A 531-nucleotide genomic window follows, 5' to 3' on the forward strand; every position below is an offset into this window, starting at 1 on the left:
TATCTTAACTTGCTAGTTAAATAGCCTAACCTGCTGTGTAAATTCTCCTAATTTGCTAAAAATCACTTCCAGTCATAGCTGTATCGAAGTGGCCTGTTTTTAGGGAATCTCAGATTTCACTGACATTGATTATAAACTCTGATTAATCTGCCCCCACCCAACCCCCTCTCTCTCTTTCTCAAGACCTGCGAAATAAATTAAAGAAAATCCCGAATGTCGCGTTAATGCAAATCGACAAAATCCACAAAATGCACAGCAGCAGATGATCCAAATGTAAATAGCACACTATCCAAACAAGTTGCTGCATGGAAGCGGTATTTACTTCACACAAAGTCGCCATAAATTCACAACACAATCATAATTCCCATTAACGGACTGCACACGAGACACGAATGCAGTTAATAAACCTAAAAAATAACGCGTGTTGCTATTTGTGTGTGTTTGACAGGCCTATGCACAATTCAATACATAGGCATCTCTGTCACAGATATGAAGTCTGTTAACAATTCAGAAATAATGTATGTAAACGTG

The sequence above is a fragment of the Salmo trutta genome, chromosome 30 (genome assembly GCF_901001165.1).
Source record: "Salmo trutta chromosome 30, fSalTru1.1, whole genome shotgun sequence".
NCBI classification, from domain to species: domain Eukaryota; kingdom Metazoa; phylum Chordata; class Actinopteri; order Salmoniformes; family Salmonidae; genus Salmo; species Salmo trutta.